This window comes from Protomyctophum parallelum (assembly GCF_964188405.1).
Source record: "Protomyctophum parallelum genome assembly, chromosome: 14".
NCBI lineage: Eukaryota > Metazoa > Chordata > Actinopteri > Myctophiformes > Myctophidae > Protomyctophum > Protomyctophum parallelum.
Window position 1 is genome coordinate 39,861,992 of NC_139709.1, and position 23,435 is coordinate 39,885,426.

A 23,435-nucleotide genomic window follows, 5' to 3' on the forward strand; every position below is an offset into this window, starting at 1 on the left:
CTCTTTAATGCCCTCACTTATCATTTGACCTCCTAGCCAATGGGAGAAGCAGCCACGTGTGGGTCTGGCCAGGACTGCACTCTCTAAATTGGGTGATTTCATGGAGGTTTATTTGGGCTTTTGGGGAGAAAATTATCCTCTCAATGAGGTCTCCCTCATGACTCCCCAATTGCTGTTTTTTTGGCACTTCCTCTCCTCTCCTCTCCGCGGTTACCCTGCCACTGGCACTGTTTTATCCCCTTCATGCCTTCAACCATGGCTGTGTGTCCTCAACTGACCTACATGTCAAACAGCACCATATTCTATGGATTGTACTGTGAACTGAACTGACCCTTGGTTGTCATACGGATCTAACACGATTGTGTATAAACCTATAACCAGCATGGACATTGAACAGTTTTGATATGTTTTTTGCATTTTGACATTGCCCAATCAGCATCTATACGCATCGGTCCACATTGGAAGTGCTCCTTCACAAGGTTTATTATTCACAGGTATTTCCTTACCCGATTGGGGATCTAAATACATAGGGTGTTTTTTTTTTTTTTTTTTTTAAGATATTTTTTTGCGGCTTACACCTTTTATTGATTTTTGAAGGGACAGACAGTAGGCTGACAGGAAACGGGAGAGAGATGGGGGGATGACATGCAGTAAAGGCCGTGTCGGGTCCGGGAGTCGAACCCGCGGCACACTGCGACTGGATTACCAGTCCGGTGCCCAGACCGTTACGCTACGGCCTGGGCCATAGGGTTTTTGTTTGATTTTTCTTTTTCCCCCCGTTTTTTTTACAGAAAAGCATAATACATGAAAATAATACAGTATTTTTATCTGACAAAATGATAAAACACAAAACATCTTGAAAGCTTACTTGAGAGCGACTTTGAGTACTGTATAGGCTACTCGGAGAAGCGCTGTGTAAATTGTATGTCGTATTGATTGATTGATTGATTCTTTATTGCAGACTCAGGGGAATCCATATCACAGTACAGTACAACAACACAATAGATAAAAAGAATAATAAAAAGTAGAAAGAAATATACAATAAAAAGAGTTCAATCATATTCAGTTTCGAACATACAGACAAGTTCGCCAATGGTTCCATAGTCTGGAGGAGAACCTGACAGAACTACGTATTGTGTTAGTGATGACATTAATGATGTCATTTACTGACTCAGATACCCTACACATGAATTTGTACATAAGATTTCGTAGTACAGCAGAGCAGGTGGGAACCCCAACACTGACAAACATTTGGCTTGCACTGGAGCTTCTTGGAGCTCTCAGAAGCAGCCTCATACAGTCATTGTATGCCACTGTCAATCGTCTTATACTGGCCTGCTTGTAGCGGCACCATATTATTATTATTATTACAATTATTATTACCGTACATCCATTGTGGTCCCAGGAGTGTAAAATTGTGTAAATTGAGTCACACGTGTTGGGGCTATAGCAGAGACATACAGAGAAAATAACTGCATTCCTATCATTTCCAACTATGAGACAACTAAAATAGCAAAACGACATGGGTATTTTATGCTACAACTCTGGAGGACTAGTTATCAATGGAGCTAATGGAATTCCACATAATACCCTGAGTCCACATAACTGCTGCAGAATATAAAATGATTCAGTCCCTACTCCTTTCCCATGCAGCTTTTTAACAGGGGTGTCATTTGGGGTTCCCAGGAATGGCAATTAATGGCTACCCCCTAGCGTCCGGTTTGTATTTATCCTCAAATTCTTATGCACTCTCTTATGCATTCTTTTATCTACTTTCAACCTGTTTTTTTGTTTGTTTTTTACCCCCAAAAGAGCCCAGATTTTAGATTGACAAGCTCACAATGTATATTGATTTGACATGTTGTGAGCTTGTACAAGTGCCTGCCTCTGCTTTTGAATCTGCTAGTTGCAAAGTCAGTGGAGCTCCCTCTGGTTTAAAAGTGTGTACATCATTAACCTTAGAAAAGTAATTGACTAGATATTTGGATACCACCTTGTTTACCTATTTATTACCCTTGTTAAATGTGGGCATGCAATGTCTTTGCTTTTGATACATTTGAGTTGAGTTTCGCTTTTGGCACAATGAAAATAAACCCTTTTGTATCATTCTAACACTAGGCAAACAGTCATTCTAAAGATAATACAGCCCAAAAGAAAAGCCACTCTACAAGCTTGCAACACATCAGGAGCTCATTTTGGATATTTGTCGTACAATTAAGTATATAGGGCGGGCTTAGTGGTTAAACTTACTATGATTATCAACAGCTGTCTTAGCTATACTGGTTTAGATCAGGCGCGTAGCGTGGATTAAAATGTTGACTGGGCAACCCCGCGAGTGGGGGGGGGGGACTGTGGTTGGTGTGATTTTGGACATGCACAGGGTGAGGACCTGTAAATGTCACTAGAAAGTCTGCATGGTGACGTGAGGTTACTGCCAATGTAGGCTTTTTTTCTTTTTTTTCGCCCCAGTATTTCAGGAGTTACAGTACTATAGACTGGGCAAGATCTCAATTGACTGGGCCTGTGCCCGAGTGGCCCAATGGAGGCTACACTTCTGGTTTAGACCTGAGCAAAGCTGTAGGATTAAGAGCAGAGTTTATTAATGTCAGTTGGAGTTCATTCTGGGTTATCGTAGTTCGTAGCACAAGGTTGGTTTGGTTTGAAAAGGTTAGATGAGGCCATATGATTGGAGAGAGAGAGAGACACACACACACACACACACACACACACACACACACACGCGCAGCTCCTCTCCCATTGAACTGGAAAAAGCCCACAGGGGCTTCTTTCATTTAGGCCAGTGATTTCTGGCATCACATCAGCAGTAGCCTAGCGAGAGAGCCCTGCTGTTCCCTTTAACTTTAGACCGCTCGGATAGCTACGCAAACAAACACAGCACTGACCTCCCATAGTTGACCCAGCTATGTTCTAGTTCAAAGCAAACTGTTGGTTAACACCAAGTATACTGATGATATGCCCCAATTATGATAAATTATGACTTTAAAGTGTAGTTTTATCAAGCTAATTTATTCTGTGAATATACCTGTACAAAATACATTGACTCAAAATGCATACGGTGCTGTAACTGCATATCATTTTAATATTTGTTCATGTGTTCATGTTTTATTTTTTCAGGGGAAGTGATAAGTTCTCATGTCATGGTCATCTGTCCCCATATATTGCATCAAGTACAACAATGCTTTATATGTACTGCTCTTTAGATTTTTGTAATGAGTTTGAAAAGAGATTTCTTATGAGCATCTCAAATCTCACATCAGCCATTTGCAGATCCAGACAAATTGGTTGTCTGTGTTCAGACTGTTTCAAGTGTTCAGACTGTTTCAAGAGATCCGTGCATAAATACATGACCACTTGCTGTCTGAAGAGAACTGCGACTGAAGAGAGCTGTGACTTTAGATTTGTGAAAGTGACTCATAATTACCCGTTCTAACACAAAGAGGAAAAAGTTCTATAAACTAATTCCAGTTTCAGAAGTTCACTAAAAATGGCAATTCCTCTGCAGGAACAGTGTCAGTGTGTCACACCGTTTCCATTAGATGGTTCTTGCCAATTTTCAATTAAATGAATTCAATCAATTTTCCACTTTGCCAAAAGCGCTAAAAGCACTTTGCTTCTGTGAAGCATACAAAAATGAAGGGTACTAAAGGTACTAACATTATTTTATTGATTCAACTTTGATATTTCATAAGGCTCTGATTATTGTAATTCATATAAACATCCTTAAACACCTATAGAATTGTTAGCGAAAATGGCAGATCTGCAAGCTCAAAACATGTCACAAAGTGACACATTCTGAGATTGCAGATCTGTTATTTTTTGCGAAATTGTTTTACTTTTCACCATATTTTATTGAATGTTTGGCAATTATGCTTAGAATAGGGATGCACAGGATCATGCGGTTAAAAATAAAAGAAGAAAAAAAGTTTGTCATGTTACATATAGGCTATTATAGCTTGTCTTTACTGGAATCAGATTGTTTCATATTTTCTTTCTCTCTGTAAAATATCATGTGGGCATTTCATTTGAACTATTAAGAGCAGCAACTGCAGAGCCTGGTGGTTGGTCATCATCCCTTCCCTTCCCAGGCTAAACAGGTTGCTGTGTTGAATGATAGAGTAAGCTCCTCTGGGCTTAGTGGAAGCTGTTAATTATTCATAGATTAATGGTGTGTAAAAATGTGTGTGTCCCTAGATGCCTATTTTATGCCGTATAACTCTAACAAGCCTATTTTTCCTCAGCCGGGCCTGGGGAAAATAGTCTCCTTTAACTCAGGGCACCTTTTCATCATCAACGGGGTTTATTCTCTCCCCCCAATAAATGTTATCCTGTTATTTGTAAAGTAAATTTGTATTGTATTGAGCATTCACCTATACCTCTGAAGTGGGATGAGAATGAAAGACATTCTGTACTGTCGTTATGCCTATTCCTGATTTTCCGTGTCAGAGGTCACTGCTACTGCTGCAGTTGGTCCTCGGGAGAACACAGATAATCATGTGTCTCCATAGGTACACTTGACGCCAAGGCCATTTATTTTAGCCTGAGCTGTGAATTTAGTTGACCCTCAATATGGTCCTTAGAGTCTCCCTCAGGGTGGTGAGTGATGGTTCAGTTTAGTGGTGAGCTCGGAGAACAAGATGATACCAGACAGTATCACATGACATATTGTAGCGAACATACTGTATACAGTACTGGACAGTGGACACATGACGTGAACAGAATATATATGAGATATGGAAAATGATCCTATCATTGATTGTGCACATCAGGCGTCAGTTTATCTACATCAGTTGATGCCTGGCCATGGCATCAAGTGTTTCATTAAGTAAAATAAATAAAACAACAACAACAACTGAACAACAACAAAGTATGTGCTTAAGCAGAGGAGAGAAAATCAACACGTCGTTACTGGTCAAACAGATTAATGTCAGTCCTTTTCATAACAATCACAGAGTAGACACTTGGTTCAGTTAAAATGGAATTAGAAACTTGGAAGTGGCCATTTCAAGTGTTAAACACTGCAGTTATGCTGCTATAGTGCCCCACATCTGTGCAAATTGCAAAGTGGGTTTTGTGGTGGGGCTGTTCTCACGACAGACCCCTGAACAATATGCACCTCACGAGTCCGGATTTTTGTGATGTCAACTCACCGTCCACCCATTAGGCAATTTTAATATGCTAGAGAGGTGCCCGTTGGGCACTGGCCTACTTGGAATGATGCAAGTTGGAAATGCATGCGCCACCTGCAGATATTATGTCTGTGTCCCTTTTATGCTCGATGGCAGAATTATGTCAGATTTCTGTATGTGTCTCTCTGTGTACCTTTATTCCTATAGAGTTATGTGTCAGCCATGCCCAAATATGGAGTGTTGGGATGTCGGAACAGGCCAGCTTATGGAGTTCTGTGTCAGGCATGCCCAAATATGGAGTGTTGTGAGGTCAGAACCGGCCAGCTCCATATATGGATTTTTGGCGTCACATCAGCAGTAGGCTAGTGAGAGAGAGAGCCCTGCTGTTCCCTTTAACTTTAGACCGCTCGGATAGCTACGCAAACAAACACAGCACTGACCTCCCATTGACCCAGCTATGTTCTAGTTCAAAGCAAACTGTTGGTTAACACTAAGTATACTGATGATATGCCCCAATTATGATAAATGATGACTTTAAAGTGTACAAATACATTGACTCAAAATGCATACGTTGCTGTAAGTGTATATCATTTTAATATTTTTTCATGTGTTCATGTGTTTTTGACAGCCGTGGGTCCGACCAACTCGACACCGGGCACTGCACTCCCTTTGACAGTGTGGAACGCGTGTGTCAAATTTGAAGTCAGTGGGGCTAACGGTTCTCGAGTTACGTGGATTACAGACATACAGAGACTTGGTGCATTTAGAGTTAGATGATATGTTGGTGGTGCATGAGAATTATAATTAAAAATCTAATTGCGTCGTGACAGGGATGCATTTCCAAGAGTGCCCCTGTTAACAAATTGGTATTTATTCGTATTACTTATCAAAGCATAATACCAGTAATTTACATGGCAGCATACTGACCATTTGAGGTTCTGTGAGCCAAATTAGCATTCAATATGATATGAATAGAAATTCTCTTGGGACCATTTTGACAGATTGTAGATAGTATTGTAGGTTATATGGGTTGGCAGGACAGTAAGTGCGCTGGCAAACCAAAATCCTTCCAAGATGACAGTAAAGTATTTCTTCCATTTTCCACTTTCTCTCACTTATCCCTGCGTGCCCGGCTACATCCCATTTCAGAAATAATGGTAACTATAAACTATTGTTATGTGCAAGCCAATGGTAGCTGACATTTAGTTATATAGATGGCCTTTGCACAGCTAGATGTAGTGAAAGTCAGAAAACCCCCTCTGGGGACACTTCTTGCATCAGTTTACAATGTATCTTATCTCAGCAAACTGCTAATTAGTAGGCCAATCTGTCTTATCAGGTTATCAGTCTTCAGCAAACCGATTAGTAGCCATGTGTTAATGACAGTTTGCAAGTGACATTGTTCAACATTCTCATATTTTTGTTTTGCCAGATACAGGAAATACACAAAAGGAAAAAGAAGAATAAAATGTCTTTCTTTTTCAAGTTAAGTATAGTTATATTGTGTATATAACTGGTAGTTATAGTGATAACTCCACTTACAGTGATAACTCCTGCCAGAAAGATGGCTTTCCAATCGATGATTGCAATGATTTGCTTTTTGTAAATTGTAATTAGTTTGAGCTTAAAAACCTAATAAACACCCCACCCCCCAAAAATAAATGAAAATAAACTATTGCCACCTGCTTGTTTGGGAGAGAGAGATAATCCCTGAGAGAGGATTCCCAGGAGAGCAGTCAAATATAATTAGTTTTAAGGTTTGTAAAATGCTGTGAACATAATGGGTGCTTGTGATAGAGCGGGACTCATTCAGCAGGATAGGGAGACATATTATGAGCTTGTAGATCGGCTGTTTTTGAAAATTGCCGAAGTATAAAACCATACTTAAAGCAGCTCAGGGACATTTTGACACACGATGGACAGACAGGTGGTCCGTGTAACGGACCCCGGGATGGTGAAACTTTTATTGTGAAGGGCTTCCTTCCTGCCATGTTGGGTCTCACAGACCTTTATTTCACTTGTTTCCTGTCTAAACTTCAGAAGCACATCAATGGGCACTGAATGATTAGGCTGATCAAGTTCACCTGTGCTGCTGCTGACGCCCATCATGGTGCTGCAGTTAAAACGACCTCAGTGGTAGAGGAGCGAGAACGTCATCACTATGGGACCAGTAGACAAATTGTGTTTAAAGAATGTTTGGTCAAGGCTTATGGAAAGGAAGGCCTAGAGATAACATGGGACCACGAAGCCAAAGCAGAAGCTAGCTTGGGCGGTGGAAACGGGGCTTAAGGAAAGGACTCTCGGTCAAAGGCCAAACTTTATGGAACAAATGGACGCCATGCAATGAAGCACACGCCACTTTAATTAGCACCCAGCTGGAAAGGGGACAAGGTGAATCTTTTTTAATGGTCATTTGGTCTGAGGTTCTTATTCTTGTGATTTATTGTTGTAGTTTTCATATTGCATTTTGATATGGTAGTTTAAGCTATGTAATGTAGGCCTGTACATGGGTTATGATGTAATTATGGTTTATTGGAACTTGTAATGCTGATATTGGATGCCCTTGTTTTTGTCTGTTCTATACGTCGATTACAAATGAAGAAACTTAAAAAATCATCAGTTCAGTCTTCAACTTTTCATGGCCAGCTGGGTCCGCTACAGTCCGACCAACTGACTGAGCCATTAGAGACCCGCTACAAATTACCCTGTATTCGTTGAGTACATTTATACACTCTCAGAGTGAAATGAACACTTGGGATTGTACGGTGTATGTTCCACTCCCCTGTGCTTTCATGTCCTTGGTGTAGGGAATTCAATGACAGTGCTCATACCCAATGTGTGCTGCTTTGCACATACATATCCATCTCTCCCCATGTGTAAAGAGAAGGGGGATGTGTCCAGGCATTTCATAGAGTACCGTATATACAGTATGGTGGGATTTTCACTAATATCAAAAGACTAGAGTTTTCTATTCCCCAGGCTTAGCTTTGTGTACCAGAGGCTTGGTTATGAATTCTTTGAGGGACTTGGGCGTCTCCTGGCCTTTAGGTGGTAGGAGCTCTGAGGAGACAGCGTGCATCTCTATCCCTCTCTTTATTCTTATTTTTTTCTTCTATCCCGACGCCTAAACTGAAATCCAATTATTTGCTGTGAGCCACCTCCTCTGGCACTTCACTAAGCTGCTCAAAAAGTAATTCACTCTAGAGTCTTCTCTCGTACCATCCTTTCTCATATTCTCTCTCACTTTCTATGCCCCACACGCAACCAACTACACACGCATGCAATTGTGTTGCCGGTACAGTGTGTTTGTCCAAACAGTTATTCAACCTTGAACTGAAGGTAGGGTCTAACTATATTTCTGCAATTGTGACAGCGTTTAGGACGGGTAAATGGTATTTTATACATTATTCTTGTTCCTTAAAATGATTACTCCTCAATCTTAATGGAACTGAACTCTAGAGTCGCAAGGGGAGATTATGCAGGAAGGAACAGTTATAATAGTCTGTGTTCAGAGTCCAATAAAAATATCATTGCCACATTAATGTTTGTGCATTTTAAATTGCTGTATCTCCTCATTTATTGCCCATTATATATTTTTTTAGACTTTAGACATTTAAGTCCCACATGGGGAAATTCTTCTCCACTGCTGTAATTGGTCAACAAACATCCAATAGCACACAACAGCAATGAGAACAGAAAAATGACAGACAGCAGTACACAAACTGGCCTATTCAGTGACACCTGTTGTTTTAGGTGTTTATTAGGGGTGCAACAGTTGATCAAACAAATTGATTTAATTGATTATACAAAAAATATCTATAATTTAATAAAATTATCAGTGAATGAAATATCGATCAAGCTCACAACGCAATACGATGCAATGCGTTTTGAGCTTGTTTTCTCGATTGTGCCGTTTGCTCGATTGTGCCGTTTTCCCGCACTATCTCGATTGTGCCGTTGTCTCGATTGTGCCGTTGTCTCGATTGTGCCGTTGTCTCGATTGTGCCGTTGTCTCGATTGTGCCGTTGTCTCGATTGTGCCGTTGTCTCGATTGTGCCGTTGTCTCGATTGTGCCGTTGTCTCGATTGTGCCGTTGTCTCGATTGTGCCGTTTTCCCGATTGTGCCGTTTTCTCGATTGTGCCGTTTCTGGCACTTTCTCGATTGTGCCGTTTTTGTCGTTTCTGGCACTTTCTCGATTGTGCCGTTTCTCGCACTTTCTCGATTGTCCCGTTTCTGGCACTTTCTCGATTGTGCCGTTTCTCGCACTTTCTCGATTGTCCCGTTTCTGGCACTTTCTCGATTGTGCCGTTTTTCGCACTTTCTCGATTGTGCGATCCAAATCCGAGAAAGTTTTTGCCCCTTAGATATACATGCCACACAATATCCGACTTTTTTATTTTCTCACCAAGATGGCAGTAAGACGCCATCGTAACATAGTGTACACACAGTAAACATTTTTTTAAATTAAAACGAGCGTCTCGATTATTCAATTAATCAAAACGTAATTGATAGAATAATCCCCAAGAACATTAGCTACAGTTGCAGCCCTAGGGGCTATGACTTCATCATCCTCATCCTCCCACCTTTCTCAAAGTGTGCCCTTTAGAAACCTTTCTTTGTGGGGGCACGGTGGCACAGTCTGTAGTCTCGGTAGTCCCACTGGGGACGCTGTGGGCACTGGGGGTGTGTTCCCTCCTCCGCGTCATCAGTACCCATACCCGAGGCGGGGTTGGCAAAAGGGACTTTCTGTGTGGAGTTTGCATGTTCTCCCTGTGTCCCCTAGGGTAGGTACCCTCACAAAAAGCATGCAGTAATCCTGGTCTCCAAACTACCTCCCCCTGGCCAGCCGGGGCGCCTGATGGAGGGGAAAGGAACTGGTCGGAATAACGTGTTCCTTCCACACTCTATGTCCGGCCGGGGAGGTGAAAAGAAGCAGCTTGGACTCCTCATGCATAGAAGGAAGCATGAGCTTTGTCCGCTGCCCCCCCCCCCCCCCCCCCCCCCAGGTTGGCAGAGGAAGTGTAGAGCCTAGGATTACATTCGATAATTGAAAAAAAGAAACCTTTCTTTGTTTCGATACACTTTTTTTCTGGTGCAAAGTGTTGAATGAATGAATGGGCTGATATACATTTCTCAGATACACTTCATGGCATTGCTCTCTCTTTCTGGATGCTGGTGAGCTGTTTGGCCCAGGATAGCAGCAATGTGCTGGTGCAGTGGGGGGAGTGAGCGCTGCAGTATGAACACCAGATAGTTCATACATGTTCTTTTCATGGTACGCCCCCACTCCTCCTCTATACTCCAGTGTCTATTGCCTTGTGGGCAATGATCTTGTTTTTTGGCCTCTCCTTTTAAGTCCCAAGTAGCACGTTTTGATCTCTTCCTCAAAGTGTTGCTGAGCCAAGTAAATAAATATATTTACTGCACAAGCCAATTTCACCCACTCACCACCACCACCACTTGATTTGCCACTACATTGCCAAATACTATGTTGTTTATGGCTTGCTGCTACCTCCTCAGCTAATGTTTCCATTTCACAGTAATGAGCTTTAGTTTGGTGACTTGACTACTGTATGTGTCTTCCCCAGTCTCTGTGCTCAGTCGCTGTATATCTGTGTCTTCCCCAGTCTCTGTGCTCAGTCGCTGTATATCTGTGTCTTCCCCAGTCTCTGTGCTCAGTCGCTGTATATCTGTGTCTTCCCCAGTCTCTGTGCTCAGTCGCTGTATATCTGTGTCTTCCCCAGTCTCTGTGCTCAGTCGCTGTATATCTGGGCTGAATCTTCCCCTGCAGTCTCTGTGCTCCGTTGCTGTATATCTGTGCTGAATCTGTGTTTCTCTGCTCAGCATCTGCTGATACTGCACTAGAAGAACCAGCATAATCATTAGATTACTAACAATAACTCATTTGATCAACAACTAATTATGAAAGAACATGAAAATCACTTGTTTAAAGAATACTATAATCAAATTGCCTATGCTTTTTGTCTAATAACAATCTAATACCAACTAGAAAAAGTGCCCCTTGGGGCATAGGTCTCCACCAGGATAGGAGTGCTTGTGGAAAAATTTGTAATATCAAAAAATGTGTTTTACATAAATCGGCCTCCTGGTGGCACTATAAAGTAAAGAGCATAATGTTTTCCCTTTGCCTCTAGGAGGTAATGTGCATACACATTTTTAAACACAGTTAAAAAACAGGTAAAAACAGGAATGTGCCAGTTATAGTGCCACCATGTGGCTAAATTTCCAAGTTCGGCCTAGTGGGAATGTGCATAAAAGATTTCACTCAAATTGCACTCTGCGTTCATGAATTGAGCCATTTTGTTCAAACTGGACCAATCCTGCAAACTTTGGAAGGCTATATTAGCCAATGGGGATGGAATATGGGGAAGTGGATCACATGACTATAGAGATGGTGTATACTGATTTGCGTGATGTATGGATCAAATGTGTACGAGTAATATAAATAAATGTGTTTTGCAAGAAATCTGGATGGTGCTATAACAGGCTATTGTGGACAAATTGGGGGAGAGGTTCATCGTTGGCATCCAGGGAGTGTGTGTGGGCCAACGGTGCCGGAGATTAGCTCTACACGGACACATGGATGGAAACACACGGACAGTGAAAAACATACTCTCCCCATGCCTTTGGCTGAGCTGTACACGGATGAACGGACACATACACGGACACACAGACTGACACACAAACGGACGGAGTGCAAAACATACACTCCCCATGGCTTCAGCTGGTGGAGACTGGAGACGATAACATATCTTGGTCCTTGGTCCTCGGTGCTATAGCACTGAGACGATAACATATCTTGGTCCTGTACCTGCCAGGTCCTCGGTGCTATAGCACTGCATCGGCTCTCCCTTTGAAGCATCATCTAACTGTGCATAGGAAATCTTATGAAAGAAATTGGAAAGCATATTACATTCTGCACCAGGAATTCTCACTTACCTTTACTTTTCAATTCTAGGGCATGTTTCTCTTTGTTGCCTAAAATAAGCTAACCATCTCAAATGGTGTTCAATTACAGTGTAGGGTTTGTAACCCAAGGACACTGTCGTAGTAGTAGGCTACTACTTTGTGGACATTAGGTTACAATGATATTACAAGCAATAGATTCATTTTGCTGAATTAAGTTGATTATTTTCCAAGCTTTGCCCAAAGCTGTGTCTGAAAACTTGACCTAGCTGACTTGCCACAGCATCATGTTTTTGGCATTTTTCTTCACTGGAGGCTCTGAATAATATTATCACAACTCCATGCAGCCTCCCCCTGCTCCACAAGGAGGGGAAGTGTACTAAAGCATTATGGGCATTGTAGGAATTCAACAATCCAGTCAAACCCTAGCCATAGGGTGCAAATTTCAAATCTACTACAAATACTACTAACATTGAGTGACTTCAATTTCTTCCAGCGGTGAAATGTCCCTTTAAGGCCTATTCATAGGCCAGTTTTCGGTGAAGAGGTGACCACCGAAAAAACAACGTCACGCCGCGGTGGTCAATCTCACAACACATCTCTGTTTTTACTAACCACCATTTTGTGGTCACCTCTTCACCGAAAACTGGACTATGAATAGTCGTTTAGGCTCCTGCTTTTCACATTTTCGTATGGTCCATTGATAATGTTAGGTCATTACAAGTGCAGGCAATGGCTAACATACAATGTTCACAACCATGCCGCTCTCGGGTGGGCAGAAAGTGAAACAAACCAATCACGTTGCTATTCATGACAAGTGCCTATACTTTGACAGCGGATAGCAGGTAGTTCTCCCCTCGGCTTGAATAATGCCAGAGCAACTTTGAAATAAATAAATGCAACTCTTTTATGGCCTGCCATGTTGACTTATTTGGCCTGCAGTCATGGCATTACTGGGCTGAATTCAAAACACGATGTGTTTTGACAGCCTATGACTGCAGGGCACTGAAGCTAGACTGGATACTGAGTCCAGAATGCTGTGAATAGTGTGGGTGATTGATTGATAGATAGATAGACAGATAGATAAAGATAAAATAATTGCGACTGTAGATTGTGACTCCATCACGCCACCATATATGGCCGTCACTCCATCACGCCTCATGTCACGCTCCATATATGGCAGTCTCCATGAAGATCACAACACTGAACCCTACAACCCTGGATAGCCATACATAGAGAAGACTGGATCATCACCTAGATCTGCATACATGGAGTCAGCCAGCAACTCTACATCTGACCTCAAACCCTCAAAATATGGAGCTGACATTCCATAATGTTGATCCTTCCTCAGTCCCACCCATCCTTCCTCTTCGATGTCTCCCTTTTGACTGATACCTGTTCATTCAAACTTTAGACGGCCACCCTAAAGGTATTAGTGTAGCCGCGCCTGGCAGTTCTCAACAGGCCCAGAAATGAAGGCCTGGCCCTCATTAAACCCTGTACATTCAAGACACTGCCCACACTGCCACCCTTATATATGGCCAGTACAGAATTATTCCATATGTTGATCTGACCCCCCATAACAGCAGTCTACTGCTAATTATTTGTTATTAGTACTTATACTACTAGGTATTTGTGGTCACCATTTCTGGTCTATACAAATTAAGGCCTCAAAAATTATTCAAATCAAAGGGGTACGGTGGCACAGTTGGTAGTGCTGTCGCCTCACAGCTAGAAGGTCCTGGGTTCGATTCCCGCTCGGGACGCTGTGGGTGCTGGCGGCATGTTTCCTCCTCCGCGTCATCAGTGCCCATACCAGAAGGCGGGGTTGGCGAAAGGGCCTTTCTGTGTGGAGTTTGTTCTCCCCGTGTCCCCTAGGGTAGGTACCCTCACAAAAAACATGCAGTAATCCTGGTCACAAACTGCCTCCCCCTGGCCAGCCGGGGCACCTGATGGAGGGGAAAGGAACTGGTTGGAATAACGTGTTCCTTCCACGCGCTACGTCCAACCAGGGAAACTCCCCCCTATCAGGTGTAAAGGAGCAACTTGGACACTCAGGCATGAAGCAAGCATGAGTTCAAGTCCGTTGCTCTCCCCTTGTCCCCCATATATGGGGACTAGGTTGGTGGAGGGTGTGTAGAGCCCAGGATCACATTAGATGATTGACACAGGGGTGAAAAATGGGTTACAAAATTGTGGGATCAAATCTTCTGAAATAGGGATTTTATTGGTCTTAAATTGTTTGCTATTGACACAAATAATATTGAATAGATACTGTATATTCATACTGTATAGATTCAGATTTTTCAGTTGTCACCGCCTCGTATTAAAGGGATACTTCACCCTTTTTGCAAAAACATATATGTTAATGACGTTTAGAAGCTTTAGAACACTTTCCTGGGGTCTTTATGTGTGTAATATGTGGTTTTAGATATTTTAGATTGTAGCAGTAAGCACAGTGTCTCTGATGTCATGGACACTGGTCTCACTACCTTCCTGGACTACAATTCCCATAATTATTTGGTGCACTGCTCCTCCTTGTGGATAGGGGGAGAGCTGTCTTACTGAGACAACATGTAGTCCAGGAAGTGTCCCTTTAACCTCCATTGACTATACGTCACCATGAGTATGGATTGCATCATGCATCTCAACATGTACTGTAGATACGGATGGCTATGACAGATGGGGATTAGCGAGGACATTTAGCCAATAGCCATTATTATATGTTTTGGAAACTGTCTTACATTTCACTCAGTGGTGTTAAAAGGGTCTTAAAGGACCACTTCACCACTTTTCAACCTATCTTCCTATAATAGGTCCTCACTAATATTCATGATAAAATGGCGCAATTCTTTTCTACTCGGTCTGCGTCTCATAAGAGGGCTGTGGGCAGTTCAGAAACCGTCTTCCAGTGACATCATCGATGGGGAATATACAAGCTAATAGAAACTGCAGGCTTTCTAGTCCTGAAAAGTTGCAATGCGAAAATGGAAGCCATCGTTCTCACGATAATGAAAATCTAAACATTTTTGTAAAGAAATCTTGTTTAAAAAAAGAATCTGCCTAATGATGATGTCACTGGAAGACGGTTTCTAAACTGCCCACAGCCCTCCTATGAGACACAGAAAAAAATCGTGCCATTTTATCATGATTATTAGTGAGGACCTATTATATGAAGATAGGTTGAAAAGTGGTGAAGTGGTCCTTTAAGAAATATCACATTGAAAGTGCTGACAAGCACAAACATCAGAGCACTCGATCGTTTCCCTGCAGCGGTTGTGGCCGAGCTTGCCGGTCACCAACATCAGTCACCAACGTGCCTGCAGCAGACGTGGACATCCGCCTCCCTAGATCACCTTCGTTCGTGAAGCAAAGCCATGATGAGATATATACCGGTACTCATCCGTAACACTGGTTTTAAAAGACTTAAACATACATGCTTCTTGGTAACAACAAAAATAGCAACATTTTCTTGGAACATGTGAAATGCGCTGAATAAATAAATATCTAAAACATACACATCAATAGCTCAGAACCTCAAAATATCATTTTTCCAATCATGTGTGCAGTTGCGCACCACTCCCCCAGTCTCACCCCAGCTGCCATCAGCTAAACCCCAGTGCATGGCCGGTCACTGGGTCCATACACACCTGCCACTACATGAAATAGAAGAGCTTATATTGATTTGACGAATAGTGTGTGTAGTGTGGTTTTATACTGGCATTCATGATTCACAAACCACCAATGGTGGGCAAAGTACTCAACTCTAGTACTTGAGTCAAAGTATACTGCCGGTCAAATATTATTCGACAAGTGAATAGTACACTCAAATATATAATATACTCAAAAAATAAAATACTCAAATGTACTTTGTTACTGTCCACCACTGCAAACCAGTGCCACCAACCATGCTGCTGTTTGCAAACAAGGCTCTCTATACAGCAAAAAGAGTAACAAATGTAACAAAATGGACCCGTACATTACATATTTCACTGTGTATACTGTATAGTAAGACGCGCTTGCGGCGCTTAACCACTTTCAACCTGCCATCCCTATTTTTGCCATAGATGACAGCAAATATTTGTTTTTGCTATTGGTCATACGTACCATATAGGACTATAGCTGAAGTGGTTATAGGTATCTGCCAAATGAATGGCATAATTACTTTCATAATGTATGTGTGGGTGCATGAGCCAGGTCACCCTGCCCTGGTCCACCCCAGGTACACAAAATACCCATGTGCATGTCTCATTCTCTCAAAACATGATCATATATAGTTTCTAACCCGAGGTGGCCCAGCTCTGCCTCAGTCAGCTGTCTCAGCGTAATGGAATAGCTGCCATTGATCCAGGGGGCAATCTCGCAGACAAAACTGGCTTGTATCAAGATCCAGACCCATGAGTCAGAAAAACACACTATACTACTCACGCAGGCAGGCGGGCAGGCATGCATTCAAGATTGAAGCAATTTACTAAACATGCACTAGTATAAAACCCTGCAACCATTTGCACAATGCACAATGTAATGTGCCTTAGTGTTCTGTGCATGTCTGTCTGTCTGTCTGTCTGGGCTAGCTAGCTGTCTGTCTGGTCAACGTTGGCCGATAGATATTGCTCTCCTCGATTGCTGGTAACACTGTCAGGACCTGTCTCGTCGTTTCGTCGGTGATAAGGCCTATCACTATTGTGTCATATTCGCTGAACTGTGTTTGAACCTATCCTCGGCACCTGGTTGCTACTCCATTCCTAATATCCAATTGCACAGGCTGGTGGAGAGTCCTAGGTGACTCTGAGCTTGGCGAGGCTATACAGTGGACGCTGAACTGTTTTCTCACTGCATTCTCACTTAAGGCCTATTCATAGTCTGGATTTTCGGTGGTGAGGTGACCACCGCTCCGGTGGTGAGGTGACCACCGGAGCTGGAATAACGTTGAGGGGTGGTGACTCTGGTGAGTAAAAACAGAGAGAAGGGCTGGAGTGGTGGCGGTGGTTTGTGGCTTGTGACGTCATGTTGTAGTTCGGTGGTCACCTAACCTAACCAGACTATGTATGAGCCTTTATGCTCCGGGTGTGTGAGACAGTGAAGGCCTATTCATAGTCTGGATTTTCGGTGGTGAAGTGACCAGTGACCACCGCTCCGGTGGTGAGCTGACCACCGGAGCTGAAATAACGTTGAGCGGTGGTGAGTAAAAACAGGGCTGGAGCGGTGGCGGTGGTTTGCTCTTCACCGCGGCTCGTGATGTCATGTTGTAGGTCGGTGGTCACCTAACCACCGTAAATCCAGACTATGTATGAGCCTTTAGTGTGAGGGCAGTGTTGTAGTGGACTGTTGTAGATATGGTGTTGCGTCTGCATCTGCATTTCTCACTTCTGCGTGTCTTAGCTATGTTGTTTTCTCACTTCGTCATTTCTCACACACCCACATGAACACACCAGGAGAAGAGGGAAAACATGGAACAGTAGGCGACAGGTCTACATAGTACATACATACTTATATATAGGGTGGCAAAAAAGCCACACAAAAATAGCAGTGATAATTTCAAACATGAGTTTGAGATAATCACCAATCCAATTTTTGAAATGGTCTTGAGTATGACATACGGCCATGTTAGTATTACTAACATTGTCATATTATGAGCATGTTATGCTATATCCACAAAGACAAATAGCCATGGACACGCGCACACACACACACACACACACACACACACACACACACACACACACACACACACACACACACACACACACACACACACACACACACACACACACACACACACACACACACACACACACACACACACACACACAGAGACACACACACACAGACAGACAGACAGACACACACACAGAGACACAGAGACACACAGACAGACAGACACACACACAGACACACGAGAGAAACTTTAAACCAGGTTAAAACATAGACGTCATACGCTCAAAATACAGCACTTTCTTGAAGGACTATTTCCTCCAGCGGAGGTAGTCCCTCCCTCTAGTGACAGTCTACCTGATAATTACCGGAGGCGGAGCAATACAGTAAACACTAGTAGCTACTCTAGTTTAGTATCGGAGAAGTCCTGTCCTCAGTCCGAGTCGCGCGACTTTTAAAACTATCTGTGTGAGAAATGAATGCAACAACAGACAGACAGACTCAGGAGTTAGAGGGGCCTCAGTGTTTTTCAGCCGGCGCCAAGAGGTGAGTTCTCATTTAGTTAAAGTTACAAACGAGTATCCTAACGTTTTCGCTCGACAGCCTCTACTGCGCCTCCCAGACAGGGGCTTGCCGCCTTCCCCTCCCACGGACCAGGTGACCGCACCGCGAGTGTGACTCTCTCGCAAAATAATAGTCTAATAATAACATTTTTTATTATTGTCTTGATAAAGGCTGTATGTAGGTAGGTATTGCTGTGTCCTAAAATGCGGGGCAATGACGCTCGGCCCGAAACTCTGTTCGGAGCAGCTCTGAGACTGAAAGAGATAGTCTTGTTGTTTGTGTGACTGTGTGTGTGTGTGTGTGTGCGCGCGCGCGCGCGCTTCATGTCGGTGTTATTGTTTTGCGTGTAATGTAGACTTTGCATTATGTCATCAATGCAACCCTACTGTTGTAACCGAAATTCTAATGGACATTGTCCCCCAAAAAAATGTGTCTCTCTCACACACACACACACACACACACACACACACACACACACACACACACACACACACACACACACACACACACACAGTGTGAGTTGACGACATAGTGAGAAGACACGCTATAATGAAAATATAGGCTAATGACATCTGTCTTCAACTTCAACTTATATAACATTTTAATTAACAGTAGAGCCCCTTAACTCAGATCTACAAGCTCACAGCTTGTCAGAGTTTCCACAAGATTCGATACACCACCAAGATACCCGTGATGTACCTACCTGTCTAAATACTTCCTTAATGTTAACGAAGTCCACACCCACAACACCAGAGGGAGTTCAACAAACCATGTGCAACCCAGATTCGGCACAAACAAGGGACTAAATGCTATGCCACCAAAATGTGGAACACCCTACCAACAGTCATTAATACATGCAAATCCCTTGACTTCTTCAAAACCGCTCTCAAAGGTCACCGGCTGCAATTCGAAACTGGCTCCGAAAAATCTGAATCCCCCCTCACTGTATATGTTTCTTTTCCCTTTTTTACCTCCTTTATGATGAATTCCTGTTCTGTTCTTTAGGGCTATAGAAGTGTCTATTTGTACGTCTCTAAATGTTTTGATGATTTGAACAAGGTGGACCCTCTTGGAAACAAGTGTAATGCTTTATTGGGTCGTCCACACAGTTAACAGTCTTTGTATTGAGTTGTGCTTGAAATATACTGTAATTCTGCTATTACTATTAATACATATTTCAATCAATCAATCAAAGCTGGAGCCATTTTGTGAGCTCTTAGATCAGCTGTTTTGGTGTGAGCAAAGGTGTATATAAAGTTTCATTGTTTAATTGTCTTATATGTATGTGTAAATAAATAATTTAAACCAGCGGTTCTCAAAAATATTCATGTCAAGGACCCCCAAATTAATATATATTTGACCACGGACCCCCACCTGAAAATATTTTGTACCAGAGAGTGTCTCAAAAATATTCCAAATCTTAAAAAAAATAATTGATTTGTGCAACCGCTCATATAACCAGCAATGTCCGAACCCTATGTCTGTATGTTTAGGGACCAACAGGGGGTCCCTGAGTGGCGCTGTTGCACCACTCACTTCAGACATGTCTGATTTTGTGAAAATATCCGATTTAGAATCTCACAACGCATGTAGATCGTCAATTTCATGTAGTCCATAGCGTAGTCCAAAGTGGTTGATGCTATTAAGTTAACACATTTTGCTGGGGACCCCTGGGGGTTCCCAAGACCCCACTTTGAAAACTAAATAAAATGTTAGTGAATTTAGCAACTGTCAGTTAATCTATAGCTTTGAGCTTGATGCTAGTGCTCATCCTGCTCAAATACTGTATGTTACAGCTTTTCGTTACATTTTTTTATACCAACTGGTATATAATTTAACATACTGTACATACTTCTTCTTTTGGCTAAATCCCATCATATATCAAGGTCACCACAGCGGATCTTCTGTTTCCACCTGGATCCGTTTTTGGCGCCTTCATGTTCCTGTCCTGCCACCTGCATGTCCTCTCCTACCGCATCCATGAACCTCCTCTTTGGCCTTCCTCTTTTCATCTTACAGTACCTTACAGGTAGGTGAGACAAAAACAATATTTCTAACAATATCTTATCTGTACCCACTGTGACGTGCCCAAAATCAGGATGCCTGGTTGAAAGTGTCTAATGAATGTAATACTGTAGCTGCAGACAAGAAAACCTGTGTTTATGAAGTGTGTCAACTGTCAATTCAATTGTCACATCTATATATGCACATTGAAATGCACTCGGCGCCAATCTGCAACAAAATGTTCTGAGGTGGAGACAATGCATAAAATATCTGAATCTGAGGTTAACACCTAGAACGCCCAGGGGTATTAAGGACTATTAAATCAGAGCGCCCAGTGATTTACAGCAACGGAGCACATTTAGCGACGCACCAGGTGCTATCCCGGAATGTAGCTGAAGTAGCTTGATGTAGCCAAAACACTCCTGAGGCAATCGACAACAACGGGAGGTATGCAATCGGTTTTGATATTAATAAATCTCTGTCCTTTCATTAATCTCCGTCCTGAGTGCTGGGCGTTACTAATTGAAAGAACGGAGAACTCCGTCCTTGCCGCTCGGGGGGGGGGGGGTTAAATGCGAACACTTGGTGGTGGCAATTGCCCAAATGATACCCCTGACTTGTACAGTATGTGCCATATCTTATCGTAGAGTCACATTTCCTTTTGGCCACAGTGGGAGACATGGCAATAATAACTGGCAATTAGCCTATCGCAAGCCCCTCTCCCCCCAAGCGCCAGCTCCGCCCTGACCTACGACAGAAACTCTACTTCCCCCCTCAGCTTAGCGTTGAGGTGAATGGAGGACCTACGACACACAAGGTATTATATTACATTATTTTAGCCAGTTTCATTGTTTTCGTTGAAACTGTTCTTTGTATGGGTACTGTAGTATGGGAGAGGCTACATATATATTTTTGTTTATGGATCCCTTTTTTGAAGCAGAAATAAACTTTAAAGTTACGGACCTCGTCCTGTAGCTCTGGTCCATAGCCTGGAGGAGAGCTAGTTCATCGCCACCCGTCCGGCTCTCAAAACTTGTTAAAGACATTACTTTTGCTAATGTTACATTACGATGGTCATGTTGTGTTTTTACTAGCAGATGTTAGCTGGTTAATATAATGTAACCATAGTTAAGCTAACCCGTAGCAAGCCTACCATGGTAAGCTCGAGAGCTTCTAGCCAGCACGTTAACTTTTATGTGATTTATAATCAAGCTTTGGCAGTGGGTACATTTAGACTAAAATGACTGTCATTATTTCAGAACATTCTTCTGATAGAAGACGAACATGCAGGTGTCCATCCCCCACCTCCTCCAGCAGCAGCAACAACAACACGGTGTGCCGATGGAACCTGGCTGAAACTCGACACCTACTGTCCAGAAAAATGCAGGCAGTGGATCAAACAAATAATGTGGGAGACCCCACCACAATAAACAAACATAAGTCTGCTCCAAGCTAGGCATAACTGTAAAGGGAGCTGCTAATGTTATGATCACAAAACGGTAGGCTATTAAAATGTGTTGTCATTACTCCTATCCTATTTACCATCAGGCTACCTAACGTTAGTCACTGTAAAGTTTAGCCTTACAAAATACTACAGCTGGTATATGCATTGATTGACCACCAGTTGTGGTCAGTGCTGGAGGCTTCAGACAATGTCTATCAATCACGTTTCTTGGACATTATCATATTGCATGTTTCTATACAACGTTATTAGTTATTACTATATCACCCTTGTATTTTATAACTTTTATTACTATAGGAGTCTGTCATGGTAATATTCATTACCATTCACATGTTTTGTAGTGATATGCAAGCATATATTCTCTTAAAGTTAGTGGGGGTAGACCTTTCAACAAACCACAAGTTATTTTGGAGTTTTGTTGTATACTAGTTAAAACTGTGATGTGACAATAAAGATGATTCTGATTCTAGTGTTGTGTTAGTTTTATTGAATCTTATCTTGTAAGGAAAGTGTCATTATATGGTGTAAATCTGCATGGCGTTTTCATTCAGAACTGTGTACACATTTGTGGGTCACTGATGAAGTCCACCAAGGTAGGTAGGCTACTCCAGTAACAAGGGAAAGCTGTATTAGAAAAGACAAGAATATACATTACATATTTAATGTCTCTTTCCAGAGAGTTTTGAGCTTTCATAAGAGGGGAACTTGGTAACAAATGATTATTTGATGGTTTTATTGGTCGTGTATATATACAGTGGGATCCTATACGTTTCTTACTCGATCTCAAAATGACATCCATGGGTACCTATGGGTATCTATGTTAGACACACCCACAGACACACCCCCAGATTCTCAGCCACACCCACAGGTTTATTGTGGAGTGTGGAGTGGCTATTCAACCACCAGGTGGCGTCGGCCCATGATGAGCAGAGCTATTAAGTCTTAATAGCTTCTAGCAATATGCAGTGGTGGAAAAAGTATCACATTTTGTACTGTATCAATACTGCAATATTGAAATACATTGAAATACATACTGTTACAAGTAACATTTATTTGAGTAAGCTGTTAGGGTCCATTTGGTTCCATTTCTACACTCTAAAGTTAAATTATCATTGATGTTACAATATAAATATTGGGGGTCCCAGAGATATAAATGCTATTGATATTAAATGGGGGTCCATACTCCATAGACTAATGCATGTCAAACTGTTCTGAGGACCCCCTGTTCTGAGAGGACCCCCTGTTCTGTGGACCCCCTGTTCTGAGAGGACCCCCTGTTCTGAGAGGACCCCCTGTTCTGAGAGGTCCCCCTGTTCTGTGGACCCCCTGTTCTGAGAGGACCCATTGTTCTGAGAGGACCCCCTGTTCTGAGAGGACCCCCTGTTCTGTGGACCCCCTGTTCTGAGAGGACCCCCTGTTCTGATAGGACCCCCTGTTCTGTGGACCCCCTGTTCTGAGAGGACCCCCTGTTCTGTGGACCCCCTTTTTTGCCATCTGAATTAGTTAAAAGCAGGCTCTGTACCCAAACATGCCTGTATTTAGCCTGTCCTGGTTTGTGCTGATTAATCAGAGCCCCCCCCCCCTAACGTAGCCATATGGTTTTAAGCACAAGCGTTTTAGGATTCAGTATCAAGTCTTGACCAAATACGGCCTTTGGCGATGATGTCATCGACGA